The 27,552-nt window shown below is 43.8% G+C and overlaps 1 long non-coding RNA gene across 1 annotated transcript; it reads left to right on the top strand.

The window, feature by feature from the left end:
• Positions 1-4,107: 4,107 nt before the first annotated feature.
• On the top strand, positions 4,108-27,006 carry LOC109250713 (uncharacterized). The gene is made up of 3 exons (XR_002073137.2): positions 4,108-4,380; positions 25,796-25,969; positions 26,826-27,006. It is a non-coding gene; the product is annotated as an uncharacterized LOC109250713 (long non-coding RNA).
• Positions 27,007-27,552: the final 546 nt, after the last annotated feature.

Genomic DNA, 27,552 nt, shown 5'->3' with positions numbered 1-27,552 from the left:
GAGATCTGACCTAAGTAAAAGAGTGAGCTGTTTTCGCTGCCCAGGTGACAGAGCACACATTAAGGTCCTTAGGTGGGATTGAGCTTGGCATGTTCAAAGATTAGAGAGGATGCGGGTGTGGTTAGCAAGCGAAAAGTGGTTAAGAGATCAACCTGAGAGACAAGGTGACATTTGAAGCTGGGGAGTCCCGTTTGGATGTTTCAAGAAGCTCGGCGTGATGGGCACTGAGGAGGGCACTTGTTGGGATGAGCACTGGGTGTTGCATGGAAGCCAATTTGACAATAAATTATAAATTAATTAATTAATTAATTAATTAAGCAAGCTCGGTGGGACACCTGGAAAATCATACCACACTAATTCCGCAGGAAACAGAGGCTTCTTTTAAAATCTAGAAGAAAATATGGGTAGATATTTAAACTATCGTGGGATGGTTCCGGACTTTCCAAATATTAGTTGTAATTCGTCCAGGGCAACACTGATAGACCTGAGTGAAATCTTACAACTTCTGCAAGTGAAACACTGCAGAAACAAAGAGAAAGGCAACCGTGATAGAGGGAATATTCACCAACATGAACGACAAATAATTCACATCGTTAGTAGAGGCAGAAGTAAGCTCCTACAATTCCTTAAGTAATAGACAAGCCCCCCAATCTAAAAAGGGCCAGGGACACAACCGATGACAACGCGAGTGGACATCAAAATGTGAAAGAGAGAAGTGTAATTTCCTGTTTTGACTACAGTCCAGCGTAAACAATGACACCATACACACTGCATAATAGTTCAAATCACCGCCATCTTTATGGGGGAAACGTTTGGCCGCATTTGCGAGTGACCTTAAAAAGGCATACAGTATGTGATCAAACAATTACATTTCCAGGCGTCTATTCTAAATAAATTGTTACAGACGCTCTCGAAGAGTTTAGCTACAGGGATGTGTCTCATACTTACAGAAAAATGGGAATAATAATGTTCAACATTAGGAGTGTGGACAAACTCTGACCCAGATACATATCGAGACACATATTCTAGGCAGGATTAAAATTGTATGTGCGATCTGAAAAGTTGTTAATGGCATAGTCGTCGATACAAGGAGTTTACAAATATATGTGCTAAAGAAGAATATACAGGTTCTCCTTTTCCTTTGGCAGTGACCTGTAAACCTTGGGTGGTCACGAGGTCTTTGAGAATTCACGGAAGTTATGAATGCATGTTAAAGACAACGTACCTCTGCATATACTTGCAAAAGCTTGCAACTCTTCTTGGTCTGGTCTCAATCCACATTTCCGGCTTTGTATCGTGCACATTGGGAACACCAGCCTTGCTTTTCTCACCCTTTTCCATAACCCACGCACTCTCCGGTCCTATGCAATTTTTTACGAATGCACCATGCCGCCATAGCCAAGCAGAGCCTTTATTCTATAGAGTGTACTCGCTCCATCATTTTCTCACCTCCTTGGTTTTGTGGACCCAGCTCGTACATCAGGGGTGAGGCTTTCCTTTATTTTGCTCAATCAGTTCTCCATGCTTTGAATTCCTATGGCATCTACGTGTATGTTATTCTACCCCAAAGTGTATTAGATCACATTATTTTAATTATATGGATGTCTCTCTCTCCACCTTCTTCTCTTTCAATTTGGAACTCCTAGATGCAAGTATCATACCGAGTTTACCTGGATTGTTACTTTGAGCTGCTGTAGAATCGCATCAAGAAATGAATGTATTTATTAATTGATTCGTGTCAGTAACCAATGATAGCGTTTCATTAATCTATAAGGAATATAATAATATAATGAATATATAATATAATCAATAGCTTCTCGTTGGTTCTGGTTATTCCGTACCCACTGCAAAGGAAAGATGAAATCTATAGATTTCATCTAACATCTAACAGGTGGTGCCGGGTTATTCAAATGTACTAACACACCTAGTATGAGTTTAGTCTTTCCCTCTTCCCCATCTAGTTCTCATTCCCTCTCACTGGACTTCTAATTAATCAGTCACTTCGAGTCAAAAATGTCATTACCAGGGCGCCTGGGTGGCTCAGTCACTTAAGCGTCCGACTCTTGATTTTGGCTCAGGTCATGATCTCACGGTTCATGAGTTGGGAGCCCCACGTTGGGCTCCGCACTGACAGCACGAATCCTGCATGGGATTCTCTCCCTCTCCCTCTCTCTCTCTGCCCCTCTCCCCTCATATTCTCTCTCTCTCTCAAAATAAACTTAAAAAAATACTTTTAAAAATGTCATTGTCCTGTGGCAGCAAAGAAGAGTAAGGATTTCCTGTATGTATACGGAAACTCTTCGAGGATTTCCTCCATGATAGAGAGTTATTATGATAAAATGGAAAAAATATTGTAAAGGCCAAAGGTATGTCACTAAAAAGCTTCTGAAGGCATTAAAACCACACGGTATCATTTTGGAGCAATGTTAAAGGCATAGGGAACACAGTCCATTCGACCAAGAGAAACTTTACAATAATTCATCTCGTTAAAAAAAATTTCTTAATGTTTATTTATTTTTGAGACAGAGAGAGACAGAGCATGAACGGGGGAGGGTCACAGAGAGAGGGAGACACAGAATCCGAAACAGGCTCCAGGCTCTGAGCTGTCAGCGCAGAGCCCGATGCGGGGCTTGAACCCGCGGACTGCAAGATCATGACCTGAGCCGAAGTCGGTTGCTTGACCGACTGAGCCACCCAGGCGCCCCAACGATTCATCTCTATACTTGTAGCTCCCGAATCTTATTGATGGGACATAACGTCTCCAGAAAGGCATCTTAAACTTTCTTTGCTTCTTCCTGTCCTACACACTTGTCTTTTATCTTGGCTCCTCTTATCCCTATTTCCTCGCAACTCTCCCACTCAGTGCAAATTAGCTTTGACCTTCAGCTCTAAATGCCACTTCCAGCTTTCCTTTCATCTTCCTTTACTTCCGATCTTCCATTGCTAAAGCCCAAAGACCTATGTGGCAAGACCGGACCCTCCTTGGAGGGTGCAGAGAAGGAAGGAGCTAAGAGGCATATTCCTCTTTTTAAGAGGCGGCAGGGGAGAAAAAGCTGTGAGTAATCAAACAGGATGAATTTTTAACTTGCCATATTATGAAACTGTGGTGTGACCTTAAGCACAATCACTTCACCTCTCTGCTTTCACTTCCGCATCTGCACTTATGCACAAGTATAGATGTAAATGGAAAATGGGAAAAAAAAAAGAAAGCCTTTTACAAATGCTGTACGGATGCAAGTTGGTTTAATTATTATACAAAATGATCCCGAGTCAAAACCAGAAATATTTTTTGAACATTTTTAGAGAAAATAATTTTGATCTTTAACGGCCAGAAATACTAGTCATGGTGAATGTTTTTATATAATGGTTGATCTGGGACCTTCTTTCCTGAAAATATTAGAAGTTAGAATTAAAATGGTGAATCTTTTATGACTTGGGCAATGTTCACTTCTTATTTAACTTTTTAACAATCCGAAGGCTTTAAACAGTCTTCTGTGATTAATTTTAAAACACTATTTAAATTCCCTGCTGAGCCTAACTTAAAGCCTTTTTTTCTTTGCCTTCCATAGAATCTGTAACAAAGTATATATTATAACTCTTTTTCAACTCGCTTAGATTTTTCTGGGATTTGGTGCCATCATGAGAGACAGGCATTTTATCATTCAAGATCCCGAAAATGACTTTCAAAGAGTTAGTCATCTGGGAATGGAACATTAAACTTCAGAGAATAGAAATTTACTTACATTTGAGACTAACTAAATAAAACTCAACAAAATAGGAGCCTCTAATCAGCAAAATTCTTACCTTTCTCCTTTTCACTCTGTGAGAGTCAGCAGCAACGAGCCACATTAAAATAGCCAACAGACAAAACCTTTGATAGAGTGGGATCTCCATCTGCTTGGAGAACAGAGGGATCTCTGGAGTTTTCGATAGAGTGATACGTAGATATTGTGTTCCACATTTTCCCTACCGTTTTTGGAAGGAAAAAAAAAAAACCCCACCAAACCCTGTACTTCTGAATTACTTAACAGGGCTGTTTGGTTGAGGATTAACTCCTGAGTTGCTGCGGAGACGGATGTCCCCATCCGCTTGCAAAAGATCTGTGCCTCTGAGAAGCGTTGTGTGTCTAAAGGGTGATTCATTCATCCAGCTGGATCTCTTTGTGGTGATTTTCCGACAACCATATGTAGGGGAGGAGGAAGAAGGACTTTAGACCCCTGACATGGAAGAAAATTCTGGCATGAGGAGAGACAGTTTTTCTGGTACAAGCAGAGGGGTATGAAATAAGGAGGGAGTTCTCAGAAGTGGCAACTAGATCTCCTGCTAAGAGCCAGAAGGAACTGGCAGGAAAGCTACTGGCTTCTCTTCTTCTTCACATCTGTGAGTTCTGCATTAATCTGCAAATTTGCCTTAAAACAGGATTGCTGTTTCTCTAGGCTTTATATAGGTCAATAGGTACAATCGGATCTTGTATTTTTAATTCTGACTTCAGTACTGTTCATAGCTGCAATTCAAATGTCTCATAGTTCTGGTTCTGGCTAAACCAGAAATGTCACCCATTTTATAATTTTTGAGAATGCTTAAAGATTTCATCGCATCAAGCATGACGACACAAGTCTGCTGTCTGAAGGCATGAGGTAGTAAAGTTTCAAGGCAGTCTGAATGGAATTAGGTGTGTGTCCCTATTATACTAATGGAACGCGAGTAGCAATGGTTCTTTGCAGTCTATGAGGAAGGAACTTGACTATGTCTTTGCCTTGAGAATTTTGAGACCCACTGGCATTATTCTACTGGCAAGTTAACTAAGCTACTTTGATGGCATTTGAGTTTTTTACAAGTCAAACTATTTGGGGGCACCTGGGTGGCTCAGTCGCTTAAGTGTCTGACTCTTGGTTTTGGCTGAGGTCATGATCTCACCATTCATGAACTTGAGCCCCATGTTGGGCTCTGTGCTGACAGCACGGAGCCTACTGGTGATTCTCCCCCCCCCCCCCCCACCTCTCTCTCTCTCTCTCTCTCAAAATAAACATTACAAAATAAAAGCCCAACTCTTTTGCTTATGTCCTTTAGTGGAAGGGAATAATCTTTTTATAAAAATGGTAGAAGGGATGTTGGGAAGGGGGAACAGAAGTCCAAGAAATGTGGGAAAAATCTTTTTTGAAGGACACCTCTTTCTTCTTAAGTAACTGTACAGCTCATTGTTCTGGACGTATCACACACCAGGGTTCTGAGAGATTTTATAGATAAGATTGTTCAACAAGCCTGTTGATCATTGAGAATGGGAGAATGTACCAAAAGAGTCGAATGGGGAACTATCATTCCAATCGTAGTAAGCAATCTCTCTCTCTCCTGCTCACTCTCTCTCTTCCTCAAAATAAATAAATAAGCTTTAAAAAAGAAAAGAAAAGAAAAGAAATGTACCGGCACTCCTCTTTCCAACTAGCCTTTTGTGGCATTTGACACAATTGATTTCGTTTTCATTTCTTCTTGAAATACTCTTGCTGCGTGATTCCATCGCATGTTCTCTACCTCTGACAGCTCCTGGCAACCTTTAGTTTCGTTCCCCTCTACCAATATAAACTGTACCCTAGATGCAGCATTCCCAAGCATTTGATCTTCTGGATGACTTCACCGTGCCTGTTGCTTAAATTCCTACCAATTAGCTAATGGTTCCTAGAGCTGTATCCGAGCCCCAGATTTGGATTTGCACAGCTCCAGGTCAACAAGCAAAGCCAGAAGACCGGGTGTCGTCCTTCGCTAGCATCTTGACAGGCTGCGTGCCACAAAGACACATTTTTAGCAGAGATAACCATAAGATATTGCACGAGGATTCCCCAAAACCCAACCCAAGAGAGCAACCCAGCTCCGTCAACACGCGTTTGCAGGAGGCGTGACTTAGCAGGAACACACAACAATCTCTTTAGTGCTTTTGCCTGATTTTTAAATTCAGTATGCACCCGTAGTTGGATGTGGCTGCTGGAGAAGGCCATACTTCCTTCAGCTGCATCAACAGAAGAAAATCTAGAGTGAGGAGCTGATGGGCTCAATCTGCTCTCGACGCCACACTTGAAGAATTTGCGGGGAAGTAGGATTTGCTATGGAAGAGAGCAGCCACACTCAGAAATGGCAGGAATATCCCACAGGGCGTTAAAGATCAAATAGCCTCCAATAGCCCTTTTCAGTCTCTTTTGCTATTAATGCATTACATTTTAGATTTAGGTTTTAAAATAATTAAACCTGAAGGAAATTCATTTGCATGTTCGATTTTAATGTTTATTTATTTTTGAGACAGAGAGAGACAGAGCATGAACAGGGGAGGGTCAGAGAGAGAGGGAGACACAGAATCTGAAACAGGCTCCAGGCTCTGAGCTGTCAGCACAGAGGCCGACGCGGGGCTTGAACTCACAAACTGTGAGAACATGACCTGAGCCGAAGTCGGACGCTTAACCGACTGAGCCACCCAGGCGCCCCTCTGCATGTTCGATTTTAAAAAGAATCTTTCTAGTTTGATTTTACTTCGCAGGGGTGTTTGTGAGGTCCAGGTTGCTACTGGTGAGAATTTATGAGCTCAAGGGTTTCCCAATTTTGGATCCATGGAAGGGACCTCTATAGGCACTGTTCAAAGGGAGACGATTACATTCATGACCTTCCCTTGACCGTTTCCCTAAAGAGGAAGGTGGGTTGGGGAAGGGATCTAATCTATATAGATCACTTTCACGTTACCTCAACTAAAGAGAGACAGCACAATAAAGGGAAGGGCGCTGGGTTCGGAGACAGTCCTGGCTCCCTTGCTTATCTCCTTTCTGAGACTTAGTTTCCTCATCTGCAAGGTGTAGGGCTTCAGTACGTGCCCCCAAGGCCATTAGACGTCCATGAGATGGAACATCTGAAGTATGGATTATAGTTGGCATTTAACAAACACTGTCTTTGCTTAGTGGCCACAACAACACTGTAAAGGGTGGGTGACAATCGCCTGGTGGCAATAGTGATGAGGGAGCAAAAGGAAAGCTGAGGGCAAAGTACAGGCTAACACCCAGCAACTCCCCCTGCCCCCCACCGGGTGAGAGATGCGTGACATTTCTCAGACACTCCTGGCTGCCCAAGAGCAAAGGAAAGGGAAAAACAGATGGCCAACTGGTAACGGGCGCCTGGGTGGCTCAGTCGGTTAAGCATTTGACTTCCTTCAGCTCAGGTCATGATCTTGCAGTTCCTGGGGTCGAGCCCCATGTCGGGCTCTGTGCTGACAGCTCAGAGCCTGGAGCCTGCTTCGGATTCTGTGTCTCACTTTCTCTCTACCCCTCCTCCACTCCCGCTCTGTCTCTTTCTCTCAAAAAGAAACGTTAACATTAAAAAAAAAAAAAAAAAAAAAAAAAGGTTAACTGAGGGGGTCCTGGGTAGTTCAGTTGATTAAGTGTCCAACTTCGACTCAGGTCATGATCTTACAGTTCACGAGCTCCAGCCCCGTGTCAGGCTCTGTGCTGACAGCTTGGAGCCTGGAGCCTGCTTCGGATTCTTTGTCTCCCTCTCTCTCTGCCCCTCCCCTGCTTACACTCTGTCTCTCTGTGTCTCTCTCTGTCTCTCTGTCTCTCGGAAGTAAATAAGCATTAAAAAATTTTTAAAAATAGTCAACTGATGGAGATCACAGTCATGTAGGACATGGGTCTTTAACAGTTTACAACTGGTCTTAATGATTTACAAGGAGGAAAGCAATTTTGTCAATAACCAAACTTCCAGAAGCCTATACACTCAATTTCCTGAAGCCCTAACATCACCCTCCCCTCCATGGGATAGAAAATCTTCTATAGGGGCGCCTGGGTGGCGCAGTCGGTTAAGCGTCCGACTTCAGCCAGGTCACGATCTCGCGGTCCGTGAGTTCGAGCCCCACGTCAGGCTCTGGGCTGACGGCTCGGAGCCTGGAGCCTGTTTCTGATTCTGTGTCTCCCTCTCTCTCTCTGCCCCTCCCCCGTTCATGCTCTGTCTCTCTCTGTCCCAAAAATAAATTAAAAAAAAAAAAAACGTTGAAAAAAAAAAAGAAAATCTTCTATAATCAGGCACTCCTCATAGCCCAAGTGCAGCTCTTTCTGCCCACATGCCCTGCCCCTGTGCTTTAATAAAACCACCATTTTGGGGGTGCCTGGGTGGCTCATTTGTTAAGCATCTGGCTTTTGACTTAGGCTCAGGTCATGATCTCACGGTTCGTGAGTTCGAGCCCGGAGTTGGGCTCTGTGCTGGCTGTGTGGAGCCTGCTTGGGATTCTCTCGCTCTCGCTCTCGCTCTCGCTCTCTGCCCCTCCCCCCCGGTCCATGTTCTGTGTCTCTCTCTCACTCTCTCGAAACAAATAAATCAACTTAAAACAAACAAACAAGCAAAAAGCCACCTTTTTGACCCAAAGACGTCTCAAGAATTACTTCTTGGCTTTTGGCTCCGAACCCCAATCCTTCAAACCTCATCAGTAGGAGGTCTCGAACATGGCTTCAAGGTGAGTCAGGATCTGTCTTGGTGCTTTGCCTCCTTCTACGTCCCTTCTGCTCACACTTTGCCTCCACTCAGCCTCTATTTTAAAGACAGTAATTTTTAAAAAATAACGGAACTGCCTCGCATAGATCCTATTGTACACACCTGCGCAATTTCTGCTACAAACAGGGCACCTGCCTCACTGTAAAGGGGAGGGCTGATTGTGACATTATAAAAGACGAGATGAGAAAAGCAGTGATGGGGTGTAGGTAGGACAGGGGCCCAGGCAAAGGAAGCAGGGGGGAGACTTTCAATTTGATTCAGTGGATAAGAAGAGTCTGCTGTCGGCTATTTCAGATGGGATAAACGTAAAGAAAATGGCATTCGGAAAGACTGAATATAGGAACAGGAAACAAGATTGACTGGGGCAGAGAGAGAGAGAGAGAGAGAGCGAGATCGACACGAGGCAGGGAGACCCAGCAGAAGGCTGCTAGAATAATAGAGGCAGGGGATGACAGCCTGACCGAAGGACGTGGCTGTGGAAATTAAGGCCGGGGACCTGGCAAACGGGATCATCTCCCACGGAGGGGGAGCTGGAAAGACGAAGTGAAGATCATTTCACGCACTTGCTTCTAACACACCCGACGGACTCTGCCACGAAGGAGGCACCCTCCGGTGGACCCCGTGGGGGTCTGCTCAGTTTCCCCTTGCTACCCTGGATTCTTCCAGTTATATTCTTTGTGCCCCGCGTCCAGGCTTCCGGGAAAGGCAAAGGAGGCAGAAGTGGTTCCTTTTTCCCCATTGCCAATTTCAACGGGATGGTCCCCTGTGTCACCCGTCAACCTGACCCCATTATTTCCAGCACGTCGGGTGGCAAGTCGGCGGATCAGCCGCTATAGGTCAGATCGTATTCTGTCTGGCGTGGGGCCCAAACTGCCTGGTCCCTGGTGCCTGGAACTAAGGTCTGATTAATGGCTTCTATATTCAGTGGAGGCCCATGGCGATGAAAAAGATTTGAAGGGCAGGAAGTCCAAAGCGAATCTGGCTCTGGGACATAGTGAACTTTATTACTTTGTCACTCCTTTTTTTTTTTTTTTATTCCGGGAATTATTTTCATTTTTCTTTCTTTAATTTTGTTGTTGTCATACACAGAACATCGACATCATGACACGGTATTCACTGAAAGCCCAGTCAGCACAAAACAGCATCTCAAGTGAGTGAGAGACGTTGGAAGAGATACTCGTACTAGTATTTATATTTGAGAAAACTCGCTTTCTGTTTCCAAAAGCCTTAACAGGTTATGATTCACACACGGGCGGACACCGCATTTGGGGCAGGCCCTTACCTCATGGCTAGCACGGTCGCTGGGTCAGAACTCACTTGTAATGATGAGGTACATAAATTAAGTTAAGCATTGACCTAGGCAATCCATCTGAATCTTCTTCTTTTTCTCCTCCTTGTCCTCCCTCTCCCTTTCCCCCTCCCCCCTCTTCTTCCTCCCCCTCCTTTTCTTTTTCTTTCTTTCTTCTTTCCTTCCTTCCTTCTTTCTTTTCTCTCTTTCTTTTTTCTTTCTTTCTTCCTTTCATTCTTTCTTTCTTTGCTTCTTTTCTTCCTTTTTTCTTCCTTTTCTTTCTTCTTTCTTTCTTCTTTTCTTTCTTTCTTTCTTTCCTTCATTCTTTCTTTCTTTCTTTCAACTGCGATTTCATGGGTTCTCTTGGCCATGAAGAGAGAAGTTCCAGTTTTCCGTATCCTCTAGGATGCTCTGATATAGCCACAAAATAGAGTGCCCAGGTTTGTGGAAATGCACGGACCAGATAGGGATGTTTAGGCATTCACTGACCACCTCCTTCTAGGAAAAGGATTTATATGTAGAATACAGTCCACAGACGTAATCCTTCTCCTCAACAAGCCAAGAGGAGAAATGGCCAAAGACCACCGTTAAACACACAACAGTATAAATACATATGCATTGTGAAAGGGCCACAGGGTGCTGAGGAGAGTCTAAACCTGAGATCAGTTCCTGCAGTTACTCCTTTAAGATATCCCTGGTGTGTCAGCCTTCATTTGAATCCACATTGTTGCTGTTCCAGTGTAGACGAGGCAGAAAAGTTATAATTCATTACCTTAAGCCAGGAGACTGCAGGTCAAAAGTGGCAGAAGTGAAACCAAACGAGTGTAAGCAAAAATGAGGAACATTATTACAAGGAACCAAGGTCGAGGATGCATTTCAGCCTTAAGAGGGAACCAAGAATGAGCCTGTTATTAGGAACCAGGGTAGTCGTCCTTGCACTCACTCTCGGGCCACTGTGTCTCTTTAAGACGTTTCCCCACGTCTCACGGGCTCTTTTTTAAATTCTGCCCTTTCGCCTGCTTCATGCTCTTTTGGCAGATTTACCTTTGCTCCACCTTCCTGCATAAGGTGGCCAACCTACTGCTTCCAGGCTGTTGCTTCCTCAGTTCCAGCAATCAATAGAGATGAATATCTTTGAATACCAACTTCAAAGAATCAGGAGAGAGGAATTAATCACGATCCCCTGGATCCTGTGTCCACCCTGGACCACTTGCTATGGTCAGAGGTGGGGGGGGGGGCGGACAGAGCCACAGAGTAGAAATTGCAAACATTCTCCCTCCCCCGTGTGGAGGGAGAGTCCTCAGAGTAGAGAGGTCGACACCCCGAGAGTTGCCCGCTACAAAACGAAATCGAGGTGAGGCTTTCAGGGGGCCCCCACGGTGGCTCAGTCGGTTGAGCGTCCGACCTCAGCTCAGGTCATGAGCTCACGGTTGGTGGGTTCGAGGCCCGCATCGGACTCTGTGCTGACAGCTCGGAGCCCGGAGCCTGCTTCGGATTCTGTGTCTCCTCCTCTCTGCCCCTCCCCTGCTCATGCTCTGTTTCTCTCTGTCTCTCAATACTAAATAAACATTTAAAAACAAAAGAATTGGCCAAACTAAGGGGAAACATTTCAGATTTCCTATGAAAAAACGGGAGATGATTCTGGGATGACTTTTGACGTACATCTAGTCCCATCTTTTTATTGTACAGAGATGATAGCGAGGTCAAGAAAGGAAAGTGGTGGACGGAAAAGTTGGATTAGCTTCTTTTTGAAGCAGTCCTTTCTCTGGATTTCCATGACACCACACCCACCTGGTTCTCCTCTAGCTCCTTCTCGGTTTCTTTTGTAGGTTTGTTTTCCTCTGCGTACCTCTTAAATGCTCGTGTCCACCAGATTGTGACTTAGCCTGTTTTCTCTTCTCACTCTACGCGAGGTTCTTTGGTCATCTGAACTACCCCTTAATGGCTTAAATTATTATCCTTCTGCAGATGGCTCCCAAATCTGCATTTTAGGTTGTGAGCTTTTTCCTTATGTCCAAATGTCTACTCAACAACTCCATCTCAGGGTCCCACAGACACCTGAGTGTCAGTGGCTCCAATACTGAATTCACTGGGCCACCAAGAAGCTTCTCTTTGTTCTCCGTACCCCCATCTCGGTACACGGCTTCACATACTGAACCCAGCTGACCAAACTGCAAACCCGGGAATCGTTTCTGACCCCTTCTTCTCTCTTACTGCTCCCACCCTCCCCAGACGTTCAACTGTTCAGCAAGATCTGTGGGAACTACTTCAGGCCATCATCATCTCTTGCCGGTACCACTGCAATCACCTACTGATTGGCCTCCTACCGTACAATATCAGACTCTATCCCTCCATACCTCCTCTATACTCTAGCTGGAGAAATACCTTCAAATATACAAAAAGAATTGCTGCTTACCTGCTTAAAAACCATTCGGCGGGGCGCCTGGGCGGTTCAGTCGGTTGAGCGTCCGACTTCAGCTCAGGTCACGATCTTGCGGTCCGTGAGTTCGAGCCCTGTGTCAGGCTCTGGGCTGATGACCCAGAGCCCGGAGCCTGCTTCCGATTCTGTGTCTCCCTCTCTCTCTGCCCCTCCCCCGTTCATGCTCTGTCTCTCTCTGTCTCAAAAATAAATAAATGTTAAAAAAAAAATTAAAAAAAAAAAAAACCATTCGGCAACACCCTGATCCTCTCGGAATAAACCCTCAACCCCTTAAATGGCTTTACGAAGGTATGTGCCACCAACTCGTACCCTTGCCAGCTTTTTCCTTTCCCTTCCCCACCCCCATCCCATCCATTCTATGCTTTAGCCAAATCCCATTACTTTTTATTTCCCTAACACGAAACATCGTGTCTGGCACATATTAGGTGTTGAAGAAGTGCTTCTTGACTAAGTTAAGGAACCAAGTATAACACAGAGGTACCCTGATACTTAGTTCAAAGCATCGTTTGCTATGTTTATCTTGCCAGCTATACAGGGCAGACTTCGGATTGTATGTATTTTTTTTCTTTCCTACTCTGTCTTGCCTCTTAATTAGCATGCTTCAACGCCAAAACAGTTCTCTACCTTTGGGTCTTCAGTTCAAGGCTCATTAGTCTGTGATTACCAGCTCTATTCAAACAATAGTGAATGGTTAGCCTGGAAACAAGTAAATGAGACATGCTGATCTCTTTGATCAAATCATATCATTATATGCCATTTTCCACGTCTTGTGATTTAGCATTACGTGAAAGCTGTGCTTCTGGAACAGAAATAAGATCATTCTAATTTGAACAAGCCCATGACTCGAATTGCCCCGGCAATTGTTATCCTGGAAGAACATTGGTGAGAGCTGTCTTCTGAACTTGAGTTCAGGGTTTGCTGGCCACATCTCGTAACCACCTTCTATTACTTGTTCTTTGGAGAATTGCCGTTAAGCGGGTCTGTGAGACTTAACGACTTCTTTCCTTCCATTGTAGGAGTTTAATGATCTTGCAAATTATTGACTGATTGCACATCATTAAACTTTTTTTTTTTTTTTACAGATTGAGAGAGTAAAATGGAAATGACTTTTAATGGCATTTCTTTTGTCTTGCCTTCACAGCCCATGACCATGACCAGCAATCGTGAATGTGCGTGACAATGCAGGTGTCCCACTGTACTGTGCATGACTCTGCTTCTCTCTCCTTCCCTCCCAATCTTCTTTTCCTCCCTCCATTTTTATAGAGCACATTCACCTGCCCAGCACTACTTGCTGCCATCTTCCCTTTTCGCCTTGCTGCTGCTTCTAAATATGGTGAGTGTGTGTGTGTGTGTGTGTGTGCGCGTGTCTGTTGGGGGGAGAGGAAAAGCAGTGAGAAAAACAAGGTCTTCAACCTATAGGAATTTGCAAGCTAAACAGAATATATATATATCTATATATATCCTTATTTATATTTTTTCTCATCCTTACATATAAAGAAAACATAAAATCCAACATTATCACAGGGGCGCCTGGAGGGCTTGGTCAGTTGAGCAACCGGCTGTTGATTTCAGCTCAGGTCATGATCTCATAGTTTGAGGGATTGAGCCCTGAGTGGGGGGTCTGCGCTGACCGCCCAGTGTTCTCTCTCTACCTCTCTCTCTCTGCCCCTCCCCTCTGCGTGTGCGCGCGCGCGCTCTCTCTCTCTCTCAAAATAAATAAATAAACACAAAATCCAGCATTGTCGCAGCCATTAGGAGGCTTAGAGAACATGTGGACTCTCACATGGGGTGACTGAAGCTCAAATATGCCACGATTTTATATACCGAGGGCATTATGTTAATGCGCTGAATGCATCTGTTAGGTCAAGGGACTTTTCCGAAAACGAGGCTGAGCTGAATGCATGATTAGAGACTGTATCGTTGTTAGAGCTCCATTTCAAAGCTTGGGCTAAGGGTGGGGAGGGCGATGATACGCCTCCGCCACTTGTGTCCGTAGTTGCCTTGCACTGGCTTTGACACCATCATGGACGCTTCCACAAATGGCAGCCATCCCACTTGGAATTTCCCAGGGAGCACCTGGAGCTTTAGAAGAGATGCTACACATGTCCAAACGACGAAGAGATAAATCGCTAAGTAGGCTGACTCTACATCCTGATTTGCCTGGGACAGCCCTAATTCCTGCCTGTTGTCTGAGCGCCCTACCTGCTTCGGGTACCCTTGCACTACCAACAATGTCCCAATTCGGGCAGAAATTATGTGATCACCCTACTTATAAGCCACAAGGGGATGAGAAACAGAATTCTCAACTTAGTTTCTACTCTTCTAATACTCTGGAACAGGATGCACTTCTAATTAGTGTGCAAAGTGCCAAGCAACGATTTATTATTAGTTCTCGTAATCATAATGCACTTTACGCATATATAATCCCTTCACAGGAGTCTCTCAGAGTGCTTTATGAAGCCTCACATTTTTGTAACATTTGTGATATTACTCCCAAATTACCGATGACATCTGTAGCAGTGAGGTTAAATGATCTGTGCAAGGGCACACATCAATTTAGATGGAGGCAAACCTGGAAACATTACGGGCATTTTAATTACTTAATATTGCAAGAGCCCTTCTCTTTGCAGAGTTCATTTCTCCCAACTCTGTGAGCGAGGCCAGCTTTATTTTAAATCGACTATATTTTAAAACAGAACCAGGTACAAGACGTATTGGCAGATATACTCTGAAACCACGTTTCTTTCGGTAAGGGATTAACAGGTCTTTGAAGACCCTAGCCAACGCCATTCCTCAGAGGACCCCACTAGACAACACACTGCCTCCTACTTCTTAGGAGTTAACTTCACCCCTACTTTACCGAGGTAAGCTAGGCTCTTAACTGAAAACAGATTCAACTGCTTTCTTGCACGGATACTCCTTTATGCTTCCTTGTCCATTCTTGCCTGCCGGACAGCAACTCATCCTTAAAGACTCAGCCGCAAAAACCATTCATTTGATTACCCCAGGCCGAGTTGGGTGACCCTACTTCATGCTTTCCTAAGCGCGTTTTATCATACCTCTCTTGGGGCACCTGGGTGGCTCAGTCGGCCGAGCATCTGGCTTTGGCTCAGGTCGTGGTCTCCCAGCGTGTGAGTTCGAGCCCCGCGCCCGGAGCCTGCTTTGGATTCTGTGTCTCCCTCTCTCTCTGCCCCTCCCCCGCTTACGCTCTGCCTCTCTCTCTAAAAGATGAATAAACATCTAAAAAAAAAATGATCATACCTCTATCGTTGTCTTAATCTCTACAAGCTCCTTGAGGACAAGAGAGTATCTTCAGTGTTTTGCTCATGTCTAGATCTTTAAAATTTTGTATAGTTTCCGGCACACAGCAGATATCCGATAAATAGCTGTTGAATGAATTAAAAAGATATTATTTTGCGTTGCAAATAAAATATATTACCCCATGGAATTCAGCCACTTGAGTTGTATTTTTTAAATTAAAAAAAAAAATTAATGTTGATTCATCTTTGAGAGAGAGAGACAGAGACACAGACAGAGCACGAGCAGGGGAGGGGCAGAAAGAGAGAGAGGGAGACACAGAATCCGAAACAGGCTCCGGGCTCTGAGCTGTCAGCACAGAGCCCGATGTGGGGCTCAAACTCAGGACCCGTGAGATCATGACCTGAGCCGACTGGACGCTTAACCGACTGAGACACCCAGGAGCCCCATACTTTTTAAAAATTTTAACTCATACCATTCATCATATACCGATTTGTGAAAGCTTAGAACGTGCTATTGACCCAGAAGTTGTACATTTTGCACGTTTATATGAATGTTGGACCAGTTGTTCAGAGAATAAATTTGGTAAGCTTACTTAACCTCAAAGTTTGTCATACTCTTGGGCCAATTTTAAATGCAAGCTACTCGTGTCAAAAAAACTCAGTAATTATCGTCCCAGAGATCCCACCATATCTCTTTTAAATAAAGGTAATGGGATGAGAAATTGTGCTTCAATTCAAAATACCATAATTGTGTTCTCAATTGAAAAGTTATTTAAAAACGATTTCAGCTTTGGTCTATATAGACTTTTTCAAGGTAACTAATTAAAACAAAGCTATTTGCGATGTGAGAAAGGCAGGCAGACGTATTTAATGAGTAAACTATTGGAAGTTAAACATTTCAGGCTTTGTCATAAAGTGATTGGGCTGGAGTTCTTTTTATCAGCACCTTGCTGGATATGAAATAATGAACACCTCATTGGCTTTAGGTATTTAACATCGATATGTACTCAGTCCACTTCATGTCATTTTCAAAATTAGGTTGAAACTCAGTTCTCTGAAAGAAGGTCAGGATCAAAGTTGCGAGGGTGCTTATTAGCTCCCGAGCCAGTAGCCTGAGACACACATTTTGACTCCTGTGTGAAGATTTTATTCTCCCATAGGATATTGGCCGCTCCTCTATGACTGTGCATCTTGCTTGATATACGGTTCATACAATGAGGAAGTTTTGGTATGCAGCTACCCCATAACATAAACTAGAGTCTCATACCATTGCCAGGACCCGCTATAGGATGGATATACGTTCCGGAACGCAACAAGGTCCCTCAGATCGGTCACCGCTTTATGCGTAGATTTAAGGTATTAAAGTCAACTTGGAAAATAAGCTAACTGACTGGATACTTCATATTAGAAAATAAGTAGTGACTGGAAATTTGGGGAAAAAACTCAGAGCCTGGGCTAATTTGGTTTTGTTTTTCAGAAGCCCATGATTTACCCCAGGGGGGAAAAAAATCCCATAAAATTTTAGAACTTGATTACAGTTGTGGTACAACCTGAGTTAAGAGTAGAAATTAAATTTCAAGAAGTATTTTATGAATCATTCTGATATGTGACACCGAGAATCCTTCCATGGCAGGAGAAAGCAAGAATTCTTTCTTAAATTACAACTTGATCTTGGTAAACCATTACTTCACGATACTGCTATTAATTATGATTTATCTCCATGCAGAAATAAATTTGTCCAATTATAATGAATATCTAATCATCTTAGAAAAGGCTCATTTGCAAACTGTGACGTCATAAAGTTCAGCTCAGGCAAAGGTCTAACCTATTTAAACCGAGCACAAGTTTTAATTAACATATATGAATCCTATCAATATGGATTTGTTAACAAACCCATGCAAAATGAAAGGGTTATTATTGAAAATGGTGAAGGGTCGGAGATTTTACCCTGCACGCAAGCTAACAAGTTAGCCTGCTACCGTCTCACTGATGCTGATAGAAGACATGAGATTCCTGGGTCAGAGACAAGGGACTTTTTTTTTTTAAAGTTTATTTTTGGGAGAGTGTAAGCAGGGAAGGGGCAGAAAGAGGGGGACAGAGGATCCATAGCGGGCTCTGTGCTGACAACCAAGAGCCCAATGCGGGGCTCGAACTCACGAACTGCGAGATCATGACCTGAGCCAAGTTGGATGCTCAACCAACTGAGCCACCCAGGTGCCCCAAGACAAAGGACTTTTTAAGTCACCATACCAGAGGCAGCATGAGCATCTTGTTCACCTCACTGCCCATTGCCCTCCCCCCGAGGCCCACAGGAGTGAACACAGGGTGGCCCACATAGTGATTTTCCTTCACACCAGAGGAACCTCAAGCTTAGGAAGCCCTTATCATTTATAATTGGCTGCAAGCAAACCTGCTCCAACTTGCTTTAGAGAAAGACATTTTCTTTATGCTACTGGAGAGTAAACAAACCTGCCCTTTGCTCTGGAGGGAGAAACTATATCTTCTAAAGATATTTGCTAAACAAAGGTATTTAAAAGGATAGTATAGATAGATCAAAGGCAATCGTTCCCCGGTTCTCAAAATGTGCAGAAATGCAACGGACCCATGAAGAATTGTCTTCCGACGGTCATTTGTTAATCATATTTACTTCAAGTTGCTATTTTAAAGCTTGACATTGTAATATAAACAACTTGGTTCGTATCAGATATCACCATCTAAGTATGTTTTTTTTAAGAATGTGAGCCCCTCACTCTGCTGACAGCTCAGAGCCTGGAGCCTGTTTCAGATTCTGTGTCTCCCTCTCTCTGACCCTCCCCCATTCATGGTCTGTCTCTCTCTGTCTCAAAAATAAATAAACATTAAAAAAAAAAAAGAATGTGAGCCCCTCAGTCGGTTAAGCGGCCGACTTCAGCTCAGGTCATGATCTCGCGGTCCGTGAGGGCTGTGAGTTCGAGCCCCGCGTCGGGCTCTGTGCTGACAGCTCAGAGCCTGGAGCCTGTTTCAGATTCTGTGTCTCCCTCTCTCTGACCCTCCCCTATTCATGCTCTGTCTCTCTCTGTCTCAAAAATAAATAAATGTTAAAAAAAATTAAAAAAAAAAAGAATGTGAGCCCCTGTTGCCTTAGACAAGCTGTTTATCAGTAACGCTTTACATGATGGGCACCTAGAACATTTAAACACTTGGATTGACTTTGGAAGGTCACATAATTCTCCTGAAGGCACAATATGGCTAATGGCTTATATTAGTGGCTCTGCATGGGCCATTCACTTTCATTCCAATGATGCAGCTGTATCATGGTTTCACTGAATGATTTTGAAATCCTTCGTCAAATCACTTCTTCCAAAGGTCAAGTTTACCTAACAGCTGACATTGTGAGAAGGCACAAATTTGGATACATGGGTGGAGACATTAGCTTCTTGCTACAAAAATCTATTTGCCCGATGCCGGTTTTGACAGGTTTTCTTCTAACAGGCTTGGTTCTGCTGGATCGAAGGCAGTTTTTGATGCAAAACTCTTTTGATGGGTTGTCAGGGATTTCTGTTTGCCTTTGGTCACATGGTCAGCACCCCTTGTATCTAGAGGACACAGGAGCACACCTTATTACTGATCATTCTGTTATCTCCGTGTGCCCTTTTCTCTCTGGCCTGTGACTGGCACATGTTCTCCCTGCTTCTTCCCGGAAATTTCGAGCTGTTCTGACTCCCTTTCCCTGACTACCGTCGGTTGATCCTACTGGCTTCAACTGTAGAGGGGACTTCCTCCATGAAGCTTATTCTGTTCCTCCAAGTCTGGAATAAGTTTCCTTCCTAGATGATGGCACAGACCACCATGCTTACCTAGACCATAGCACTTATCACATGCTCATGTACATTTCTACTTCCTTGCTTTCATTTCTTGTTGATCTTTGAGCTCCTTGAGAGCAGGGTGTATAACCATTTCGTTTCTGGACCCGGAGTAACTAACACAGTGCCAGACACAGAGTAGATAATACGTTCCCGTTCAATTGAATTAAAAAGAATTTATGAAGTTCAGTTGAGATAACGTATACACCTGGAGAGCTTGTTTTGCGATTCTAACGGGTGTCCCAAAAAGTTTCCTCAAACTGAATTAAATTGAAGTGTTACGACCAAATGAGATAATCTACGTAAGCTATCTAGAACAGGTTTGCACATGCATACGGGATAATTTTTAATGCTTTTGTGGAGCCCAAACACTCTAAATTTTAAAAGAATTTTTAACTAATTTTGCATGGAAATTATTTACCTGCAAATGATGCATTTATTTACTGACTATGATGTCTCTGCAATCATTATCCACACTTGCAAATGGGTTAGAGAAGATCTAACCCATAAAGTTTTTTTCAAACACAATTAAATTTTTATGAATACTAAATTTAACAATTAATAAAGCTGACTTAATTCTCTACTTTGTGAACGCTTTAATTAAGCATTTGATCATCTTGATGTGAAGTTTTTCCTTCTTCATTGGGTGCCAAGAGTTTTTATCTTTAATGTTGCAAATAAATTTGAGGAGTTCTTGAAAAACTAGTAGGGCCTGGGTCCTTTGCCTGTAGTGACTGATGAATGCAATTATCCTGTATGCAAACTACGTTTATAAATGTTTATAAGTAAGACGAAGGACAGGTGACAGAGAAGCAGGTTTATGGTTTTGACTGTATGCTAGAGAAAAAGTGATTTCTATTGACCATACTCATAGAACCTTTGGAATGATGGTTAATGTACTGTATAGTTATTCCTCTACAATAAAAGCTCATATATAGCTACGTGCCTCAGTTTTGCTTAGATATTTGGGTGTTTTTCTAAGGTGCTGAGTGCGATCTTCACCTAGTGATCCCAGCTACGCAAATGATGCTGTAATTATGTCTAGTGTAGGGTTGTTCTAATATCCACAGGCCCCCCCCAAAGAATACATAAGCACTCAATAAATGTGTGTTACATTAAACAATGAATGAATTTTACCGCGAGACTTTGCTACTCTTGCAGTAGCCTCAGAAGACGTAAGGTTGTGCAATTATTTTTAAACCAAAAATGTACGTGATGGTGCAGAAAGGTGCAAGCATAAAGACCCTGCGGGCGAATATTAATTAAAATCGCAGGTATGTTTTTTTTTTGGTTGATTTTATAATTCTCTTGTATATGAGATTGAATCATAGGCCCCCTGAAATTTATTAACAGAATGGCATATGTGGAACACTGGAAATTAATCTCTTATCATATTTTCATGTGTTTAAAAATTGAAGAGGCGAGGGGCAAGGTTAGGCTTTTACAAATCAATTTCCCCAACAACATTTTTAATTAGGCCCACAGCAGAATTGTCACCTGACTTCTCCTTGTAGATGAATGACTAGCACTGGCTGAGGGCAGTCTTTAACACCGAACTTGCTAGAAAATACTTTTGTAACTAAAACCACAGAGTTGTGCATCGAAACCGAAATACTATCAATATCGCAGAACAAATGAATAAACAAACACAAAAGCAGAAACAGAGTCATAAGTACAGAGAGCAAATTGATGGCTGCCAAAGGCCGGAGGAGTAGGGGAAAGACGAAACGGGTGAAGAGGTGCAGGCTTCCACTTATGGAATGAATTAAGTCATGGGGATAAAGGTGCAACGTAGGGAATACGGTCCATGATATTACTACAGTGTCGTATGGGGGGCAGATGGTACCTACGTGTGTGGTGAGCAGAGCCCAAGGTATAAGCTCGTTGAATCACCATGTTGCACACCCAAGTATACCTCAACGAGAAAAAAAATGGCTATAGAGGGGCACCCGAGCGGCTCAGCGGTTCAGCATCGGACTCTTGATTTCGGTTCAGGTCGTGGGCTCAGGGGATCGAGCCCTGCCTTGGACTCTACGCTGGGCGTGGGGCCCACTTGGGATTCTCTGTCTCTCCCTCTGCCCCTCTCCCCTGCTCAGGCTCTCTCTCTCTCTCAAAGTCAATAAATAAACATTTAAAAAATAGCTATTGGCAGTATTTTTTTTAACTTGTTTTTCGTGTTTATTTTGAGAGAGGGTGAGCAGGCAGGGGGCGGGGGGGGTGGTGTGGACAGAGAGGGAGAAAGAGAATCCCCAGCAGGTTCCACGCTATCAGCGCGGAGCCCCAGGCGGGGCTTGAACTCCACAACCGTGAGATCATGACCTGAGCCGAAATCAAGAGTCGGACGCTTAACCGACTGAGCCTACCCAGGCGCCCCTTGATAGTATTTTTTAAAATTGAGATACAGCTGGGGTGCCTGGGTGGCTCAGTCGGTTGAGCGTCTGACTTCGGCTCAGGTCACCATCTCGCGGTCCGTGGGTTCGAGCCCAGCGTCGGGCTCTGGGCTGATGGCTCAGAGCCTGGAGCCTGCTTCCGATTCTGTGTCTCCCTCTCCCTCTGCCCTTCCCCTGTTCATGCTCCGTCTCTCTCTGTCTCAAAAATAAATATACGTTAAAAAAAAATTGAGATAGAGCTGACACCCAGTGTCATATCGGTGTCATTTAAGAATCAAAATGAACAAGCAGTACACCTGAAACTAATGGGACACTGTATGTTAACTAAATGGAATTTAAAAAACTTAAGAGAAAAGCTATTGTGATTCTTAACTACCAGTCTATAAAACTGAAGAATTATGTTTTCTTAAGAATTTGAGAGAAAGGTCAGCCGTATTTCTTTTTTTATTATTTTAGAGAGAGTGAGAGCACAAGCCGGGAGGGTGGGCAGAGGGGGAGAGAGAGAGAGAGAGAGAGAGAGAGAGAGAGAGAGAATCTTTTTTTTCTAATGTTTATTTTTGAGAGAGTGCAAGCGGGTGAGGGGCAGAGAGAGGGGAACGGAAGATCTGAAGTTGGCTCTGGGCCGACAGCAGCAAGCCCTATGTGGGGCTGGAACTCACCAACTGCAAGATCATGACCTGAGCTGAAGTCGGATGCTCACCCAACTGAGTCACTCAGGCACCTGGAGAGAGAGAATCTTAAGCAGACTCCTCACTCAGCAAGGAGCCCAACGTGGGGCTCGATCCCACGAACCCATGACCGGAGCCGAAATCAAGTGTCGGGTGAGGCTCAACCGACTGAGCCAGCCAGGCATCCCAGTTCAGCCATATTTCTGCAGAGATTTGAGTGAAGTCTCCTTAAGACGATCTCTTGGGGCACCTGGGTGGCTCAGCCGGTTGAGCGTCTGACTTCAGCTCAGGTCATGGTCTGGCAGTTTGTGAGTTCAAGCCCTGAGTCGGGCTCTGCACTAACAAACAGCTCAGAGCCTGGATTCTACTTCAGATTCTGTGTCTCCCTTTCTCTCTCTCTCCCCCTCCCCTGCTCATGCTCTCTCTCTCTCTCTCTCTCAAAAATAAATAAATGTTAAAAAAAATTAAAAAAAAAAAGATCTCTGAAGGTACTTTTAAACTGAATCTGTTTAGGAGGGCTATCTCAAGAGCAGATAAATTTCTGCTCCTAAATCTATGATCTTCATTTCACTTAATTATACTACCTTAGATTCCACCAGTTAGGGAGTCAGGTTTATCCACCACGTTAGCTAACTTGACAATAAATTATATATATGTTTTTCAGTTTTTAATGTTTATTTTTGAGGCAGAGAGACGGAGTGCAGGTGGAGAGGGGCAGAGCGAGAGGGAGACACAGAATCCGAAGCAGGCGCCGGGCTCCGAGCTGTCAGCACAGAGCCCCACGCGGGGCTCGAACTCCCGAACTGCGGGATCACGACCTGAGCCGGCGTGGGACGCTTAAGCGACTGAGCCACTCAGGCACCCCGACAACAAATTATACTTTAGGAATAAATCAATAAAAGTGGAAACATTTGTGAGAGGAAGGAACACTCTCAAGTGTACCTACCTTCTAGTGGATGTCATCAGTAGAATCGCTTCCCCTTTGAACTCCGTTGCGCCGCCTGTCCGAGACTTGGCAAGTTTGAGGGTGAAACGGAAGTTGGCGAGTTGGAGCACGGGAGGAAATAGAGCCCGCAAGAGTGGAACGCTGTGGTGTGTTCGTGGCGTGGAGGTGCCAGAAAGTAGTCTGGGACTTTAAAAGAACCTACTCCCTGAGGAAGGAGTCACCAGGTGGCAATGAGAGGGGAGGGACAGTATCATTCGTACGATAGTGCAAGTATATTAAGTATATTAAGGATGAAATAGACTCCTGTGGGTTCGTATAGTGGATGCTGTGGGTCAGCAGCTCAGATCACCTCCGTTTTAATACTGAAGCACTCATTTCCCCAGCTCTGGCAGGATGGAACAGCCAGCTGGCTTCCAAGTACGTCCCTCTTTGGGATTTGGCCTTGGGCAAGGTCATTTCACCCGAGTCACGCCCTCTCCCCAAGGTCAGCTGGCATCCAATGACTGGTCAGTGTGAAGGGCCAAGGGCCAAGGGCCATGCCGTCTTGTGTCAACTTGAGAACGTTCTGAAAAGCCATTCCTGCCCCAGAGCTCCCTGGGAGATCGGCTGACGCCTTGGCTGTGACGTCATCACAATCCAATTTCTCCCTTTTCCCAGTCCTGCCCCCTGCCCCCGGCCAAATGTGCGTTCTAGTCCTAACTTTCAACAGCACATCTACATCTCCAACTCCATTTCCTAGTGAACCCAACCTCCCGCACTTGAAAGAAGAACTGAGTTATGACTGCATTCTTATTGAAAACTGAATTTCAAGTTGCCGGCACCTCAGGAGGTACAGACGATCTTTTGACTTGCAATACGTTTGCCTGTACTTTGGAAAGACAAACTCCTGGACCGTAGCTCTCTTCCAAAAGCATACAAAGCTTTTTGTAGTAATGCGTTTGATGAGCTTGGTCAAGTTGCTTTGAATGCAAAGCTTGGAAAAATTGTTCTTCTCTGTGCTTAGTCTTAGGTGGAGTCTGTCTTCTCTAACCGTAGATATCCTTCCTTTGGTTGGCTCCGTTTCCTTTGTACCTCTCTAACGGATGTCACGCAAACAGCCATAATTACACTTATGGATCAGTATCACGCTGATGAGAGGCCAGGAATCTGACAACGAGGCAGTTGTGAGCCATGACATCTTCTTCCCTTCCATTATTCCATTCTTTCTAACTCTTCCCCTACACTTCATGCGCCACTGCTGCTCTTCACAAGAACTTATAAAACAAAAATCTTGGGATGCTTGGGTGGCTCAGTCGGTTGAGAGTCCGACTCTTGGTTCTGGCTCAGGTCATGATCTCACAGTTCGTGGGTTTGAGCCCCACAATGGGCTCTGTGCTGACTGTGTGGAGCCTGCTTGGGATTCTCTCTCTCTCCCTCTCCCTCTGCCTCTCTCTTTCTCTCTCAAAATAAATAAATAAACTTTAAAAAAAAATGTAAAATTTTTTAAAATACCGACAAAACGACAATCTTTTTTTTAACGTTTTATTTTTGATGTTTTATTTTTGAGACAGAGAGAGGCAGAGCATGAGTAGGGGAGGGGGCGGAGAGAGAGGGAGACACAGAATCCGAAGCAGGCTCCAGGCTCCCACCTGTCAGCATGGAGCCCGACACGGGGTTCGAACTCACAGAGTGTGAGACCATGACCTGAGCTGAAGTCGGACGCTCAACCGACTGAGCCACCCAGGTGCCCCAACAATCCTTTTCTTTAGGTTTACTTATCTATTTTGAGAAAGAGAGAGAGAGAGAGCAGGAGTGGGAGAGGGACATAGAGAGGGAGAGGGAATTCCAAGCAGGCTCTGCACTGTCAGCACAGAGCCCAATGTGAGGCTGGGACTCAGGAACCGCGAGATCATGACCAGAGCCGAAATCGAGAGTGGGACGCTTAACCGACTGAGCCACCCAGGGGCCCCAACAAAACAACAATCTTCACCAACACCTCTTCAACCTTGGATTAAAACCTGAGACCTAAGTAGAAATGTGTATCAGCATTAGGAGAAGTATAAAAGACAGAGGAGAACAGGAGGAAAAGACAGAAATTTTCCAGAAAGACAAATCCAGCAATGTGATAATGACACCGATTTGATGTAATGTGAGACCGTGTACAACGAAAGTGTGCACGCTAATTGTTTCACCATTCTGGTTCACAGTAGGAATTCTAGAAATCGCAAGGTAAAACAAATGTCGAGAAGAGCCAGGGCAATGTTCTTTTCTCTTCGTGTTGTGAAAAGGAAAGACAAAGAAAAGGTACTCCGTAATTTGTTATATAGGGATATGTGCTCCCCCAACTTTTTCTATTTCTTATTAAGAAAAGACAGGGGATGAGCTAAATGAGCAAATGGATTTAGACTCACATCAAGTGTCGTTGTTGTACACTCACGCCATCGTCTTGTGTCTGTTTGTTTTAGAAAGAATTGTACGACTTTGAGGAATTCAGCATGTTGTAAGAGTTAAGCTAATTTCCTTCCGTGCGCTGGTTCATTTGGGATTTAATCGCTGCTGGGTAGCCGGAAATGACTACGTGTCACAAGATGATAATTTACTGAAATCTGACATGATCTAGCATGCAGAGAATTCATCAGGTTTGTTTGTGGGTTTGGAACCATGGTAATCAACAGCCAGGCCAGATGTTTTATGGGCTAAAAAGAGATACCAGGCGGTGTTGAGATGATCTGAGAACACCCACGCTCCCTAGGTGTAATGGTGAGTGTGGATGCTTCCGTTGCATGTTATTAAGACTGGCACCGAAAAAAAAAAATCCTACTCAAATCTTTCATCCATAATACAGCACAGAGGAATAATTTCCGCCTGAACTCTGGATGCAGTGTAGAGAAGGATAGATACGCTGTGGCATTAACTCAAATGAATGGTAGTTTAAGTAGGGCAGAGCAACATAAAGGCAGGAATATATGCATATTCAAATTACCCATCTGTGCCACCTACTTACACATGAGGCATTTCAGCATGCTTATTACCCAGGAACATTTTAATGAGGTGCTCGCTCTCCGTACCTGAGCTAATTTGCGTCTCCCCAAAGATTATTTTGTATATGATTCTAAAAGAAAAATAAGAGAGGGCTGAATATTTCATAGGTATATTTCAGGGGAAAAGCCACCTCTTCATGAACCATCTCCGTGGGTATAGTTCTGTTATTGGCTAGCATGTAAGATGAATGCATGTGTCAATAAAAGGAGACACTTTAATTAGAAATAAGTAATATAGAGAAGATAGAAAAACCCAGCTTCCAAATATCCGTTTTTATCGTGGGCTTGTTGATGAGGAAAAAAATACGAAATGGTGGATAGGAAAAGATAAAGGTATAAGTAAACACGAACATATAAACGATGTCTTCCCTGTCATTTTGTATGTGAAACTATACACGTTTCAGAGCGGACAGTGAACGGATGAAACCCTTATGTTTCTGATTACATATTTCAGATAGAGTCAAGAATTGAAAATATCTGCCTCAAAGCCTACCACACTGATCTCATCATAGGGAGAAATATGACTTGAGTAAGCTGTGAGCTTGAATCTTTGTGACGATTATCAAATCATAGACGGTCGAATTGCATACAACAAATAAATTAGAGCATCAAAAATAAAAGCTTTTGGAACGTAAGTATAGTTAATGCCTTTGCATGTTAAATTAAAAGGTTCGGACGTCTAAGATGTTTGTGTTCCCCAAGGGATGACTTGAGACGTATTGTTTCCTTGAATGAGAGCTATGTCCATTATACGCGTAATGAAAAAAAAAATCCCCATAAAGTATTTTCCCATATGGTCTCACATGTATCAGTAAAGGGTTCTAGACCTCAGTCTCTTCCTTGGTAAAATGGAAGATTTAAACAATATTTTGTTACTCTGCTTTTGTATTTTCAAAGCATATGATTCTTTAAGCTGGATATTTTTTTCTTTAAAAACGACAAACGTTCTATAACTAATGGATATGTCCAATGTTCTATTAGGATACCGTTGCGGTTTCTTTATTTTTTAAGTTTATTTATTTATTTTGAGAGAGACAGAGAGAATAAGCGGGGGAGGAGCAGAGAGAGAGAGAGAGAGAGAGAGAGAGAGAGAATCCTAAGTAGGCTCCCGCGGAACCAGATGCGAGGCTCGAACTCACGAACCGAACCTTGAGATCGTGAACTGAGCCAAACCAAGAGCC

Source organism: Panthera pardus, unplaced genomic scaffold (assembly GCF_024362965.1).
Source record: "Panthera pardus isolate Hobbes unplaced genomic scaffold, ASM2436296v1 HiC_scaffold_27, whole genome shotgun sequence".
Classification (NCBI taxonomy): Eukaryota; Metazoa; Chordata; class Mammalia; order Carnivora; family Felidae; genus Panthera; species Panthera pardus.
The sequence above is the reverse complement of the archived record's forward strand: the minus strand, read 5'-3'. Positions and strand labels throughout refer to the sequence as shown.